A 16,455-nucleotide genomic window follows, 5' to 3' on the forward strand; every position below is an offset into this window, starting at 1 on the left:
TTCTAAGTAAGGTCAGGGCTGCTATAATTCTGCATGAGGGGCTGATAGTACTTGATGTTATCGATGGTTGTGAAGGTTAGCAGAGTATTACGGAAGTGAGGAGGCAGTGGGCATCTCTATATTGGAAGTGTGATGGCATTGCAATTGCATTCATTAGCTTTTTGCAGCAGACCTGAGTGTGATTATGGGGCTGCAATTGCAATAATGATCCTTAATTAATCAGGCCATGTGTCTGTTAACTTTGCTGTGTTTACCTCTAATGCCACAACCAAGAAGTCAAACCTCAAGTTCTGCAGTATTTCTGTAGCAATCTTTTCATTATCCACTTCATCAGATGTTAGTTGCTGAGAGACAGACATTATTTTGTCTATGTAATCACTCATGTTGCTGCATTCAACTTGCTGTTATACAATACACATCTTTAATTTATCCTCCTCATGAGACATCCATCTTGATATGCTGTCCACATGTATTTTGCTGATCAATTTTCATGTATTATAGAGTACACATTTTGCACTACACTTAAACCTATGGTACCCATGGCTCTCTCTGTATCATCTGGGTTTGAATCTGCATCTGGTTCTACAGTGACCTTTCATAACTTTTCACACTTCAATTTAATTTCCAAAGCAAACCTCCATTATGGGTGTAGCTCTTGCATTTATGCTTCTTACAGATATACCTGTGCAGCTTCTATACTCTAATATGCTGTGCTAGAAACACTCTTTGCTGTCTGTGTTCCTATGCAGTCTGCACTACACATGTGCTTAAGATGGCATCTACTGTACATCCTGCTGTGGGTCTCTAATACCTATCATGTCTGGTTATCTGGTGCTCAGGTACTTTATATCTGTGTATCTGTCCCCATAACCTGGTGGAAAGGATTGTTATTGCAGAGTTATGTAGGAAAATACCAGCAGGTGACTCAGAAAATGAACATCCCAGTTACATAGCAAGTGGTGTTGGTTTATTAAGGGATGTCATACTCACTGTTAAATGCACACGGCTATAGTAGCACAGCTTGAGAGGAGCAGGGTTCAATACAGCTAACTAGTTGGTGAGTGTATGCTGCAAATGGGCAGCAGTGAAGGGATGCGTGAACAGCTTTATATGCAGGTATTAACCTGGTTCCCTTTAGAAGCTAAGTATGAGACTTCTGTCTCTGAACATGTCACTCTATATAGTAAAATTGTTAAGGACCCTGCACATGCTCATTAGTGAGCTTGGTGGTAGCCATCTTGGGGCAGGGCATGAAGCCTCCATGGATGGACAGGAAGACTGGAGTCTGCGCAGTAGTGCACTCCTCTTTCAATGGGCTGATATTCCATACTTTGCTCAATTGCCCCATTGACCAACCCTTAATGTGCATATTGCACATTTGTTCATTGCCATGTTATCCATGTCACTTACAGTGGTTTCTGGACATTTACATAATGAGACGTATATCAATATATATCTAGAGATCCAAAGGACCGGCTCTGAACTTCCAAAGTTGTTTTAAATTAAATGCCTGGGTGCCCATCTCTGTATGTAATGCAGTAGTAGAAGAAATAATAGGTGGCACTCCAGGTCTTAGATGCAAGCAGTCCAAATGTATTAGGTCATGTTACAAATCACCAACATTCCAGAGTGCAGCAGCACAATTTTTTGAAGTTAACATCTATTTTGCGTGATATAGATGAAATGGACAGATTGGCTAGTGACAGTGATCAGTTCAGAAAATAAATTGTATATAATGCACCAGTCAGTGCATAGTAAAAAGATACACCCATTTAAATTACAATTAATGTATTTGTTAGGAAGTTGTACAATTAAATATCTAGTGGAACTAATGGCAAAGAGAAGAAATTATGGAGGAGTTAGGGGGGGGAGGGGTTCCTATGCCAGTAAGTACAAAGGGTAACAGCAACTCAGAATAAATGGGTTTTGGATTTAATAAAATGGTGAATGGTATGAAAATGGATGTAGAGATGTGGGTAGTTTGAACAATGAAAACAACTGACACATACTGCATGTTGCTGTAAGTCAAAATCACAAATAGTAGCATTCACACATATTGCCTCCTAGACTAATCCAGGAATAAATAGTGCTAGAGGGCCTATAAGCTTTGTCTTATATACCAACTGTAATTGGTCTGATTCTACAGAGGGTGTAAATTATCAAGAATACTACATTACAAATTAGTCAAAGCTTGAAAAGACAACATGAATATTAATGTTATATGTAAAGCACAACTCTATATGAAAATACTGCACCTAAGCTATGAATTATTAGAATTAAAGCCTCCAGTAAATTTGTCAGCATTACACTTGTTTAAAATGTGATAGGTGAGATAGATTAAAAATATTTAAAAAAAAAATTCTACATCTCTTTATGAAGCTCAAAATTCCAAACTTATACAAATCAGAGAAGTATGGGATATCCCTTAGTATGCCAGCCCTGCTCACTTTTTGGTTGATTACCCTTTATGAAGAAATGGGTCAACCACCTTGGGAAAGGCAGGAGTAAAATTCTTTAAAGGGGGAGTGAGGTCAGTCTTTCATGTTCCCTCTAAATTTCAAACAATCCAGCGCAGACTGGTGCTTGCTGAGGTGTTATATTTCATTCCACATGAATAATGCAACTGAAACTGAGATATTTGTGGATTCCAGTTCTATGAGCAGTTATGTAAATACGGGGTTGATACAAAAACAACAAATTCCTATTATTTCTAAGGATATCAGCATTCCAGAACTATTAGTGATTGTACTTTCATTGGGCCTGATTGAGGTGGAAGTACTCTTGATTTTGGTCACAAGCGGTCGATGGTTTCAGTCTGTGCATGTGTAAAACCGCATTGCTGCAATGGTCTTACAATGGCATTCTTAGGCCCGTATTCAGTTAATTTTGTGATAAGGTTTTGCATGCCGGACTTTTCACCCACATCGTGTATGTTAGCCGCGGAAACTTATCGTGCACGTACTCGCGATTCGCCCTATTCATGCAAAGTCAGAACAGGCGAAAAGTGGTGTCCGAATCGGGGAAATCAGCCTGAACCCCCCAAAAAAGATGCAGAAACTTTGGGGATCAATGTAGTAGTGCTCGATTATCCCTATTAAAACTTTTTGGGGTACTTAGGTTCGCACAATTTCCACTAATTAGCGCCTTTGCACAATTGATGAAGAATGGCATAAAACAGTTTCTTTTGGAGAAAATAAGTAGCCCTGTCAGATTTGGGGAACCTGCAAATGGGTGCTAGCATATTTTAATGTCTCTAAAGTGCAGTTTTAATAACTGCAAATTTCCACCATCATAAAAGCACCTGCAATGCCAAAATCACTTGACCCCTTCTTAGTGCACCCCCAGAACCTTATTTCGCTAGTTTGCGCACTTGTCCCCCCACTCTGTGCTTTTTCGCTCCCAAATTCAAAGTACTTTTTTGGATTGTTCCTCACTTTTTTAGTTTTTTTTACGCAGTTATCCTTTGGGGGGCTGTCCCAAGGGTGCTGAGAGGTTTCCCCTCCTTTGCACCCCTAAATAAAAATACAGCACTTCTTTTCTCCTGCTATTCAGAGGCAAATCTTTTTTGCCTATTACATTGCATTGACTTTCCGCGTACGTGAAAAGCGGATGGAATTGAATACAGAGATAAGTTTCTGCCTGCAATCGGCGATACTTTTCACGGATCTCGGCTTTTTGCTTCTAATTGAATATGGCCCTAAGTATGGATTAGTACACTGAGTGATTGACAAACAGTGACTGTTAAGGGAGGTAATGGGAGAGTGACAAACTAAAACGCAGGCATTTCACAACTGTTTTGGGGGACTGCAAATTTATACATAGTGGTTAAGGCTCTGGGGTCTTACTTGCGACAGACATTCTAAATGACCATAGGGTTGCTGAGAAGTGTGGTGGCATGACCAATGTCCAATCTCACATTTTTTTGCTCAAGCAGAAAACTTGAGATGACTTTAGCGGGCTACTCAATACATATGCAGGGGACTGCGACATTTGTATATTTATTCACAACCGCTCGTATGGGATTGCAACCGCAGTGGAAAATGTGTCCACTACTGAATCAGGCCCATTGTCCATTTGAATAAAGGAAACATCCTAATACATATAAATATTACTCCAGGATATGTTGATGGCTTTATAAGTAAGTAAGCAGAAATGTTCCCACCATGACAAATTTCTAACTGTCCAATTAACTTCATTACTTTTGAATGCCTTTATTCTCAGTCCAAACCCACATTTTATACTCTGAAATAATACTTTCATGAAAATGTATTTTACAGGTTCATCCAACTCTCAACTTTACCCATTTTCTTTGTGGGGTAAAAGCATGGCAAATTCTGATGATACATAGATTATAAATGCAGCTTTTATACCACTGTACGTAATTCTCAAAAAAAAAAATTCTGCAGCAGATCAAAATGTTTCCATTGGAGACCAGGAACTTCTATGAATTCTGATGGCCCTCAAAGAATGAAGACATCTCCTTCAAAGAGCCTCTATTCCAAAGTCCATTTACATTGATCATTGTAGTCTAGAGTATATCAAGTCTGTAAAGTGATTATTTGCTATACATTGATGAGCGTCATTCATTTCAACTTTATTTTCACATACAAACATGGCTCCTGCAATACAAAATATAAATGCACTTTCCAGGCAATTTGAAAAACCCTGAATCAATTTCAAGGGAATTGGCACATCTTGTCAGACAATTTAGGCTTAGCAGTGCTTTCACCTCTAACGCTAAAGAAAAGGTATAGCAAAAGCTATCTGCCAGTAGCTTAAAGTGAATATGAAAAGTAAATTATTAGTTACCAGAGCACAAAAATGAGAAGAAAGGTGTCTGTCTGTGAAGTCTCATCTGTAGATTCATACCCAACAACTCCAGAAACACATTCTTTAACAATACCCTGATTCCCTCTATGTGGTTCATTTCAGAATAAATACGACCTTGGATTTGAATTCTTGCCAGCTCTAGTGGCCTCAGGGCCTGATTCAGCAAGGATCAAAACTGCGATTATGCAAGCAATTGACCGATGGTTGCGTTCTGCGCATGCATATGTATCACAGTGCACATGTGCAAACAATCCACTGCGATCGGGACTGCGATCTCAGTGACTACGCAAACCCATCACAGAGTGATTGACAGGAAGTACTGTTTGGGGGGTGGTGACAAGGGGGGTGTGGACGGTGAAACACAAGTGTGCCAGTGCATTTGAACGCTGTTGCAGGGGTGTGCATAAATAAGCCACTGCAATGCCATACACAGCTTGGGCTTTCACTCCATGCGATGAGGTTAGTAAAATCTGAGTAAGGTCAGACCTTGTGCATGTGTGTGAGGCTGCGATGGTACTCGATGTTACCAATGGTTTTGCAGTCTTGCTAAGTATTACAGATGTGTGTAAGGTAAGGTGGGCGTCCTTATGTTGTGCTGCAATGGCATAGTGATCCCAGAGGATTAGCATATCTTCGCAGTGAGACTGTGTATGTAATAACTATTGCAATTGCAGTTGCGATCTGTACCGAATCAGGCCCTCAGTCCATTCATCATAATATCAAAAACTACTTAGTTTATGTGAGATACAAATTTTCTTATTCTCATTCTAGTTGGCAGTTAGAGCCTTTTCTGGTTCATCATGCCCTTGGAATGATATTTCTTTAGACTTGTCATAGTCTTGCCCCATCTAAAGCATTTACTACTTAGCTAGACATTGTTAATTGTTCCACAAATATGGCACACTTTCTACTTCTAATTGAATTACCCACAGCTCCACAGCCTTCTGTTTTACTTGGGCACATTTACATATTACATGGCTGTCCTGAAACCATTGTTTTTAAAGTTATATGCAAACTCCTGCATATTCAGTTAAAGATGTCTCTGTTTATCAACCACAAACATGCAATATTGTGAGCAGTATCTCTGTATTTATAGCAAAGTTCAACAAGAGAACTGGACAGAATATATCCCTTTTGCTGAATCCTTTACTCTATACAGTATATATTTTACTAGTTAATGATATCATCCACCACCTCTTCCGTTTTCCATTACAGAGAGTAATGTTCTACAGTCCAAGACCTCAGAAATATAAATTAAATCTGGGAAAAGTTAATTAACAATATACAGGTAATTCATAAACTATATAAGAGGCATAAGAAACATCAACAAGCACATCTCATTAAAGTGTGGGAGAAAATGACTATACATGGAGAATTTCAATGCTGTGCCATCTTCTCTTGTCCCACTCTAATTGCTGCACGCTGTTTGCAAAGTACTACCTGTACATGTATTTAAAAAAATTGATTGCTCTCCTCCACTTCTACTGGATTGACACCCTGAAAGATCTAATATCAACATGACATAATTGTTGTAAGAGTTCTAGACTGCTGTGGTTGCAAAGACAATTTGCTTTATCAAATGGAAAGCATATGAATAAAAAAATTATCCTGTGAACCTGGAAAAAAAAAAAAAAAATATATATACATACATATATAACATCATTTTGGATATCGGAATATTCCGTATTTTGGAATAATTGCATACCATATTGAAATGTTTTAGGATTAGGAACCAAATCTAAACACAGGATGCATTTATAATTCATATACACTTTATACACACAGCCTGAAGGTAATTTTATTCAATATCTTCAATAATTTTGTGGCTCAAACAAAGTTTGCGTACATACATGAAATTCATATTTGTTTCATATACACCTTATACACACAGCCTATAGGTCATTTTATACTTTATTTTTAATAATTTTGTGCCTTAAACAAAGTTTGTGTACATTAAACCATCAAAAAGCAAAGGTTTTACTTCCTCAGTCATGCTAAAAATATTCCGTATTTCGGAATATTCCATATTTCGGAATATTTGTATCTGGGAGACTCAACCTGTGTATGTGTATGTATATATATATATATATATATATATATATATATTGAAAAAAGTGAATTGGCAATCAGGCGACTAGTTTGCTATATGTGTTAAACCACAAACGGTAAAAGATACAATACAACACAAATTAGTTATTGATTTCAAGTGCAATGTTAGTCTGGTTATAACTCAAAACATATAGGAGGGTGTATTCCACGCTAAATAATAAATAAATTATATCAAGTCTATGCACCGTTTGTGGTTTAAAGCTGGCCACACATCTAAAGATTATCTGTCCAACCATCCAACTTGTTGATTGGTTGGAATGAAAATCTGGTAAGGTATGGGAGTAATGGATGATCAGCAATTTGCTACTTAATGCCAGAAAACAGATGAAAATGGTCGTTCAGACAAGTTTGTTAAATGTTTGATCTAAACAATTTGTTCAAACAAAAGTTTTTGTCCATTTTCCGGAGTTTGGGAGCAAATTGCTGATTGTCAGTTACTCCCATTCCTTACCAGATTTTCATTCCAACCAATCAACAAGTTGGCTGGTTGGATGCAAGTTGGTCTAGTGTGTGGCCAGCTTTACACATGTAGCAAACTAGACACCTGATTGTCAATTCACTTTTTTCACTGTCTCCAATAATTCCCACACTGGTATTACACTATGGACTCAGAGCTGACGCCGGAACACTAATATGCCCAGTTGCTATAAACTATACACTTTATTTGGTTCACTCAGTAAGTTACACAGGTAGTGGCGCTGTACCCATCTATTTCTATATATATATATATATATATATATTTATATATATATATATATATATATATGCATTCTGCCTGCTGTTTTTAATTAATTTAATATCAATTTAACAGCCTGGGGCTGCACCAATTAATTTATTTTTATTAATTATTCATCCAGGGGCTGCACCCAATGAATTGTTTTTAATCAATTTATTATCAATTTTACAGCCAGGGGCTGCACCAATGAATTTCTTTTTATTAATTATTCAGCCAGGGGATGCACCCAATGAATTGTTTTTTAATTCATGTATTATCAATTTTACAGCCAGGGGCTGCACCAACTATCAATTATCAATTCTTCAATCCTCAAGGGTATCCCAACCATCATCTTTGCACAGTACTCAACTCTATTAATAATTATATCAATCAGTTTTGAGCCAGCAAGCTGGATGCAACCTTTTGGCCCTTTAAGTAGATGAAAAAATCAATATTGTGAGCTGTGAGGTGGTCAAAATTGACTGGAAACTAGTGGAAATATATGTTATTGAGGTTATTAATACTGTAGGAACAAAAAAATTGCAATTTTATGTGATTTTAGCAATTTTTTTATTTTTTAAGAAAAAATCCAGATCCAAAACTAAAACACGAAAACAAAACACGGAGGTGAGGTTTTGGCAACACCAATCCAGATCCAAATCCAGGGGAGATCCAGATCCAAAACCAAAGCACGGGGGTCAGTGCACATCTCTAGTATATATATGTATATATATATATGTATATTATATAATGTAACCCCTAACCTTCCCCCAAACCCCAATACTTACCTTTGGTAACCAGCGCCGGTATTTTAAGCCACAGGAATTCCCTTTGTCTGAATATTATCTGTAACTCCCCCCCAAAAAAATAAAAATAAAATTGTGTCCCCAAGCTGTTGGGGTCTGTCCGAAACCCTCCTCAAAGCTGCAGTTTCTTGCAAGAAAACAAACTCAAAAGAATGGGATGAAAGAGGCAAAAAGTATTTTATTGAAATATTTGATGAATAATTGATAATAACCCTTAACAATTACATATCAGTTAAAATAAATAAATTAAAATATTTGAAATACTTTTAAATAAAAACTGACACCCCTTAGGGGTGGTGAGAACTGTCAGGTGATAAAGTGAAAAATAGGTCGACCAATATTTTTTATCACGCCTAATTTCCGATATTTGAATATCCCTGGCCATGTTACAGATAGGCTGATATTTAAGTGTGATAAGCCACAATTATCACGACCAAAAAATGTTCAATTGAATAGCAACTAAATATCACACCTAAACACATGTTTATCACAGGAAAAAACACTGTGATAAAACAATTGAATTTCCCCCATAGACACTATCTGTACTTGATTTCTAAATGTATATTATAAGTGTTCTTATCAGCACTAGAGAGTACTTTTTGATTATCCTTGTATCAGAACTTCGGACTATTCTCTGCCCCAGTATTTGTCTATGTAATATGTACTGTCAGTATCAATAGTAAAACACCCTTGCACCTCTGTATCTTAAATGTATGGGTTACTTCCATCTCCCTGCTCTATGGCTCCTACTTTTGCAGTCTTAGTCTGAACCATCTGAGTAGCCCTTATATCCTTATCTGCATGAAACTAGGGCACCAGCATGCAAAAGGTACCTACTGTAAATCATTGAATGTGGCACTTATTCAATGTCTTACTTATGACTTCAGCATCCCTCTTTGAGTCTGGCACTTAGCTATGATGTCACAGAAGATCCTGATTGGGGTGGGGGTAGAAGTTACCCAAATTTATTTGCAACAACACTAGTCAGGCAGTTTATTTTGCCGCATGTGTTGGCACAGAATGAACATGGTGGATGAAAATACATACAATTCAAATTAAATAAATGATAATTTGATATGGTGAAAACGGGATGCCGTCAATATCCCGACCGCAGGGATTCTGGTGGCCAGAATGTCAGCACCGGAATCTTGACATCTGTCAGAATCCTGATGCCAGCATCCTGACTGCCTGAAACAAGTAGTAGGGTTAGGGGGAGGGTTAGCATTTGGGTTATGGGTTAAGTTTAGGCACCAGGGATGGATAGGTACTAGGGGCGAAGGGGTTAGGGTGCTGGGAGGGGAGGTTAGGTTTAGGCACTAGGGGAAGGTTAGGTTCAGGCAGGAGGGGATGGTTAGGGTAGGGAGAGGGGGGGATAGGATACCTACTGACAGGTGTTGGTATCCTAACCCTGTTGGGATGCCGGCATCAAAAATCTGACTGTTAGGTTCCCAAGCATCAGCATCCCATAACCATCCCGGTGAAAACTGCTGTCTAAAGGTAAACATTATCAGTGGGTGCTGTCATCTTTCAACCAAAGTTACAGTGTCCAATGGAGATAAATAATCCTGGCCACATGAAGAATCTGACTTATGGTGGTTAATTTTACAGTTCCTTAAATTTTATGGCTTTGTAATGTGAGAAAATAGCTACAATACAAATATAGCCTTTTTTGTGATCCTACGCTAATATATTTATGATGCAATCAAATAAAATGTAAGAAAAATACAATATTCTTAAACTATTTTGTCCTTTGTTAGGTATTTTAGGACACTTATATGTTAAAAATGACATTAGACTTTCTATAATTACAGAAATTGAACTTGATTAATAATCAGAAACGCAATCAGCGAATGTCAGCTTTCAAGTCTTGTAAATGTGAAAATGTGTTTTCTGATATAAGCACGTGCTGAGCAGATTTATTAAGTATGATGTTTTATTTCCACATAAATGAGCCAATTTTAAATGTAACCTTTGCTATTTCTAATCAGAATCAGTCAGACAAGAGGGACATCAAGGAGTACTCTCAAGTAGAATATGGGAAAGGTTAAGGATAGAGAGAAAGGGTCATGAAATTATAAATTTATTAAATAAGGAACAAAAAGTTAACATGACATGGTTAAAACACTCATTAGTTAGTAAAATGTGAATTTCCTTTGTTAGAACAAACAGCAGGGTACCCACTTCATTATGCACAGAAAAAACTTTTATAATTGCATTATAGGGCATCTCAGTCATTTGTGATAATATATCATTAAAAATTGCATATCATTTCTATGAAAACAAACTTTCATGTTCATACATTGATCAAAAATATATTTAGTAAAAAATAGATATAATTAACCATCTACCTCACACAAAAATGAAAAGGTAATAATCTATGTTAATTATCTATCCAAAATCCCACTACCATTAAAATGAGCTATCCACTCCCTTTGCCTCTTGGGGGTATACTTACTAAAGTTCAATTTGGTATTCAATTTTATGAATCTTTAAAATTGACTGAACTCGAACTTTTGAATGTTAATGTACAAATCGAACACCAACTCCCACTCCAAATCAAAATTCAAATCAAGAGATCTGCTTCATGCTTTCATTTTTACCATGAGCAGATCTGATTGACACAGATGCATGCATACATTAGTAAGATGCATGCATGTGTCTTAGTGTAAAATGCTTGTTAAGTGTTCATTTAAAAAGAAAATTATGTGGGGTCCTCCCCCTAAAAGCACAACCAGCACCGGACTTTTCATAGCCAGTCCTGGTTGTGTAAATACAGGGGAAAAATGTGTAGGGTTGCCCTGTACTTAGCGCAACCAGCAGCAGGCTCTGAGTCTGTCCTGGTTCTGGAAATTCAGGGGCATAGGGTACCCCTGTAATTTCCATAAACAGCACCTGGCTATTTCTAGTGGGAGGGGGTAATGCCATAGCCAGCCAGGGAAACCCTATCACCAGGTCCCCAGGCCAAAGCATTACCCCTGACTGCTAGTCAGCCCAGGCCAGGGAACCCTGGGGAGCTGGGGATCCCCCCCCTCTCCAGGGCACCCCAGGTCGAGGCTGATAGCCTGGGGCTATCCCAGGCACCCCTGGGTGGTGGGTGCCGGGTTGATAGTGTAAAAGTGTGTAAAAATATAAATGTAAACATTGTCTTTAACAGTAGAGAAAGACACACACACCATGACAGTATAAGTTTATTACAGACATACACACTCACACATACTCACCTACAATACCTGTACTGGTCCACTTCTCCATGTATGCATCTTCGGTCTTCTGAAAATAAGAAAACGAAAAGTCCCAACCTGTCATGGTGTGTGTATTGTCTTTATTTTAACATTTCTTTACAGGTACCAGAGTGCCCTTAATGCCCCGCATGCTGGTACTTGTGGTTCTCCAAGTACCAGCATGCGGGGGAGACTTGCTGGGACCGGCAGTTCTACTGTTAAATACAATGTTTACACTTATATTTTTACACATATTTTACACTATCAACCCAACAACCACTGCCCAGGGGAGCCAGGGATAGCCACAAGCTATTAGCCTAGGCCTGGGGTGCCCTGGAGTGGGGGACACCTTTATTGGGGGGGTCCCCAACTCCCCAGGGATCCAGAGTCTGGGCTGACTAGCAGTCAGGGGTAATGATAGGGTTTCCCTGGCTGTGGCATTACTCCCTGCTAGAAATAGCCATGTGCTGGTTATGGAAATTACAGGGGAACCCTACAATTTTTTTCTCCTGTATTTCAAGAACCAGGAGTGGCTCAGAGTCTGGTGTTGGTTGCGCTAAGTACAGAAGAACCCTACGCATTTTTTCCCCTGCATTTACACAACCAGGACTGGCTATGAAAAGCCTGGGGCTGGTTGTGCTTATAGAGGGGACCCCTTGCCATTTAAAAAAAAAAACTTAGCAAGCATTTTACACTAAGATACATGCATGATTCTTACTGATGTATGCATGCCTCTGTGTCAAATAGAACTGCTCATGCTAAAATTGAAAGCATGAAGCAGGTCTATTAATTTGGGGATTTGATTTGAATATCGAATGTTAGTAAATTAAGGGATCCTATATTCTTCTATGGGAAAACATTGATGTTTTGCAGAAATTTGATTTTAAATTAAAATCATTTTTCTGTTCGATTTAACATTTGATTTGGGCTTTAGTAAATCTCATCTAAGAAAATTGAACCAAAATCAAATTGAAAATCGAACAGAATCCAAAATTTAACCTTTGTAAATATACCACTTGGTTCCAGACTTTGGGCCTGATTCAGACCTGGATGCTAAGCCACGGACACACGCTATGGGCTATAGTCGCGCGTATGCATCACAGTGCACGTGCATGAACCAGTCATTGCATTGGGGATTCGTGCACTCTTAACACAAAATCTGAGCGCTACTTTGAGTGACAGATAGTGCCGTTTGTGGGTGGTAACAGGGGAAGGTGCTTGAGAACAGAGGAGTGGTGCTGCAATTGCAGGCGTGTCTGGGCATCAAAACAGAGTTTTATGGGTGTGCATAATTAGCATGGAAGCGTCATTGTACACGTCACTTGGTTGTATTTCAGCCTGCAATGATCACAGTGCTTGCGGTGGGGTAGGGTCTAACTGAAGCGCTGCATTCAGCTCCGATGGTTCACAATGGTTCTGATTAATCATACGCTTCCTGGAGATAACGTGTGGTAAGAAAGAAAAGTGGGCATCTTTATACTGGTGTGCACTCACTCTGCTGTCGCTCTCTAAAACATAGAGGGCATCCTTACACCATAGTGCAATCACAGAATTTGCATACCTAGCCACTTTTGGCAGTGAGAGAGCGCAGCTCAGCATCCGGGTCTGAATCTACCCCTTTATCTTTAATCAGAAACCTATAATCCAGGAATTTGCTTGCAGTCCTAACAATAATATGCCCAGATAACAAAAGCCAAAGGCCTCAATGCTGTAAGAGAGCAATGATAATAAATTATGCTAACTACATCGTACTGCCCATCTTCAATTTACTGTAGACTTACTAACATTAACATTTATTATATAAAATACTTTTACTTTTCCCAGTGCTCTCAATTATTTGCTTAGTCTATCTTTTGTAGACAGAAAAATTCAAATTGTGATTTTATGTTTATTAAGGGAAATACACTAACAACCCAGTATTTTTTAAAAAGATTTCTGATTTTCTTGTTTGTGTAGATATTCCTTATTCCCAATGGAGAACAATAGAGAAGGTCCCACCTCAGAAGTGGTGATGAAATAATTACCCTTACTTGATGAAGGCTTAGAGACAGCTTATCAATATTTTTCTCTCTTCCTGTCCAAAACTTTATAACGTGGAGTTCCTCACAATAGCATTGAAGAAATAAAATACAACATAGTGTAATTCTGTTTTTTCACATAAAATATAATATTTAAAACACAAGTTTACATTTACAATAAAACTACAATTTCAAGAAAGATAATAAACCTTAAATTCAATTGGTTCACCTACCAGATTTGGAGATATTTTGGGCATATACCTTTCAGGTAACCACTTAGATGTTAAAGCTTGTACCATCTGGAAAGATATTCTCAGTTCCAGCAGTCTGCCACAGATCTTTTGTCCCTGTTGACCTATTGTCTGTCTAACATCTGGTGTCTAGCTAGACATTGTCTTCCTTTTTACTGTAGATCTTTAGACCGGAACCGGATCCCTCTGCCACAATGGTCTGGTTGCAAACACACTCCACTTGGTGCCTTGATGGGTTTCAATCCCACAATATTTTTCTAAAGGTGGCTTTAAAATCTAGAAACAATAATGTCCTAACTACTAAAATCTTCACTTAAGCCTCAATACTAGAGATAATACTGTAAAAGCAAATCAGTTAACAACATAAATTAAACTGGATATGTAATAAAATACATGTAATTTAATATCTATATATAATAAATATAGGTTCAAATGCTGAAAAATCTATAATTTCTATGAAACTAGTATAAACTTTATAGATTAAGTATGCATCACATTTCCAGTATTTTGCAATGATTCCTCAATGTATTTGGGAGAAAAGTTTAATTTCTATAACTACAGACAGTTTAGCTTTGTATGATTGGAGAAATTGCAATTGATCAATGTTTATATTTTAAATACTTTATTATTTATATTCCTTAGAAGTTTTTTTTGCTTAAAGGAAGCTTGTGTGCATGTGATATGCTTTAAAAAACAGGAAAAAAAACACAGACACTTTACAGTATTTTACCTATTATTTTTAAAAGTTTGTGAATTTAGAAGATCTACGGTATGTTGCAACATGAAAAGGAAGAATAGTTTAGACATTTTCTCAGTTTTTGTTTATCTGAACTACAAGCAGGTATTTTATTAATATGAAAATTCATGTTCAGAATGTGACATGATTTTATTGGTATTTATGAAAATATGAAGTAGACTGATCTATATAAATTCGGTATGATCTAGCAATTATTTAGTTTGAGCTATTGTTACCTTGCTGACATTTGCACTAGCTTCTAATAATGTATTGAAAGTGTATTTCAGAAGAATATAAATAACATTATTGGTCATGATTTAGAATTTTGGTATTAACTCTTTCCGATACACTAAAGTTGTACAAACTTATGTAATTTTTTCACTCTGTGTAATTGAATTTAAATTAGGTTTTAAATGTTTATTATAGATATAACATTGATTTTTCTAGAAAATACACTCTCTTAATAATGAAGGAAGGAATACCACCTATGGTATAGAGAAACATAGCTGACTGAAAAGCATTTGTGAATTAAATTAGTTGTTCACTCTAATGCAGGTAGAAAATTACTTGTAATATTGGGCCAACATTTCCATTTTTGGTTATTTGATTGTTAACTTGCCTTTTGCTAAATCAAAATAAAGTAATTGGGTCCAAATTTTAAGAGCGCAATTAAAGGTAATACATTAATCTTTTCAATTATTATCTATCTTATTTAACAGAACTACATTAAAGTGTTAAACAGCATTTAAAAAAATAATAATTTCAAATGTTTGTCTGAGCCTCATGAATGATTCAACCTTCACAATTTCTTCAAAATGTACTTCAATATTTTTCTGATTGTATTACTACTTTAAATGGAAAGTGTTAATTTGAAAACTATGGGAAACCCATATATTCATTCATTGGTCTTTACACATAATGCTCATCAGTATGTTTTTGCAAATAATCTTATATTTTTTATAATAATTAGATTTATATTAAAAATGATTAAAAATAGATTCATTGTGCACTCTCCTGGGCACAGTGCACAATGATCTGTTCTGTGCCTTTGTCCGGCTATGATAGCTGCAAAACGGAAGTGCGTCATCGGTATGCCACTTCCGGTTTTAGAATTATACCAACATAGGCTTACATTAGCCATTTACACACTTAATATAATGATGTATGTGATGCCAGGCATCGTTTCAAGGTGTAACCTACACAATTGGTGTCCCACCTAGCTTACACAGTTGCCTTGTGGTCAGCGCGGCCACTTCCAGTTGTGGGAGCTCTCCCGATGACGCGCTTCCGTTTTTTGGCTATATATACCGGACAAAGGCACAGAACAGATCATTGTGCACTCTGCCCATGAGAGTGATTTGTGAAGCCATGGTAAGCCTCATTTGTCTATGCAGGCACCAGAAGGACACTTAGCACATGCAGGACCCGCAATACATAAATTTCCCAATTACCATTATAACTGTATAGTGAACAGCTGGGCATTTTTAATAGAAGAACAGTAAAAGCTAGTAATTTCATTTATATGTGTTATAGTTGTATGTGATAGCTAAATGGAGTACTTATATGCCATACGTATATGATCTAATTATTTGATCTGAGGATTTAATAGTATATAATTAAATATGTGTCATAATTAATAAATTCCTATACATGAATGCACTGAAGAGATGACCTTTGGTCTTATATGTATATACAGTCCCACATGCCTGTGCAAGATAGCATGCTGGCACTCTGATCTATAGTAGCCACAAACCATTATTATTACATAC

General features: G+C 37.2%; 1 protein-coding gene across 4 annotated transcripts in view; it reads left to right on the top strand.

The window, feature by feature from the left end:
- SPOCK3 (SPARC (osteonectin), cwcv and kazal like domains proteoglycan 3) overlaps positions 1-16,455 on the top strand; it is a 434,224-nt gene that overhangs the window by 324,964 nt on the left and 92,805 nt on the right. The gene's annotated exons all lie outside the window — the stretch shown is intronic.

Source organism: Taudactylus pleione, unplaced genomic scaffold, assembly GCF_031769625.1.
Source record: "Taudactylus pleione unplaced genomic scaffold, aTauple2 ptg000513l, whole genome shotgun sequence".
Classification (NCBI taxonomy): Eukaryota; Metazoa; Chordata; class Amphibia; order Anura; family Myobatrachidae; genus Taudactylus; species Taudactylus pleione.